The sequence below is a fragment of the Pteropus vampyrus genome, unplaced genomic scaffold (genome assembly GCF_000151845.1).
Source record: "Pteropus vampyrus isolate Shadow unplaced genomic scaffold, Pvam_2.0 Scaffold557, whole genome shotgun sequence".
NCBI classification, from domain to species: domain Eukaryota; kingdom Metazoa; phylum Chordata; class Mammalia; order Chiroptera; family Pteropodidae; genus Pteropus; species Pteropus vampyrus.
The window spans coordinates 62626-63847 of NW_011889338.1; positions in this window are offsets into that span (position 1 = coordinate 62626).

Genomic DNA, 1222 nt, shown 5'->3' on the forward strand with positions numbered 1-1222 from the left:
ATACAGAATAATAGAAAGATAAATGAATGTGTAGCTCCCTCAAAAGTTAGAAATGGATGAGATTGAAAGTTCCAGTGTGGGGCATTAAGAGGCAGTCATTAAAAAAATAATTATGTAAATAATCACCTAATTATAATTATTTAATCACATAATCGATTACAACTAAATAATTACATTACACACAAAATTAATTACAATGGTTGTTGGTGTATAAACTTTTAAACGTGATAAAAATTTTTGTAAGAGTTCATTTGAGTCAAAGTAGAAATTAGTAGTTGATAGAGGGTCACGGCTATGGGTAGCATGGCATAGGGAATACAGACAGCAGTAAGGTAATGGCTATATGTAGAGCCAGAGGGAATGTATTCAGGGAGATAATTTCATAAACAACATAAATGTCCAACCAGGATACTGCATACTTGAAACTAATAAAAAAAAAACAAACAAACTTAAATACAGAGTTTCTTTGAGCCAAACTGACAATTGCTGGGAAATGAGATCTCGAAAGTTCTACAGAGAAATGACGGTTTTGCAGTTCCTTTTCTACACTTGCAGTTCAAGAGGAAATGTAAGGAAGATTTTATGAAGGTGGAAAAAAGCAGGGTGGGCGAATTCTCTATGATTGGATGACAGGATAGTTAAAAAGATTACATGCTCCCTAGGGGATGGTTATGCCTCTGAGATGTTCGAAAAAAGAAGATCCTTCCAGCATTTCAATGATGTGTTAACCTAAGTGAACCAGAAAAATGAACAGGGCTCACTTAAAGCAAAGACAATCCTCTTCCTAAAGAAGTTATGGGCCTAGGGTGTGACAAACAGCCAGGAACTGTCTAGTTAGGAATTTATGATCCAATCAGTCTGTAAGATTACTCTTGGTCACTGATTTATCATAGAGCCCTTTTCCTTTATAGGTGCTTAACATGATGGATGGTATCATGTCCAAGGAGAGGACACACAGGCTGCGGGGGCACTATAACTGAGAACTGAAGGATCATGGGTAGGATTCAGCCAAGCATCACCTTGTCCTTCTAACTCCCAACTCTCTCAACAGGAACTTCTCCCTCTTTCTGTACAATTCCTTTATTTATGCTATCACCAGTGCAGACCAAGGAATGCCACACCAATATCTTTGCCCTCTGAGATAATAGCACCATAGTGTGTTCTATACGCCCTTCAACTCAACCTTTCCAAGATTAAACTGATGTTTTATCCTCCTTGAGTG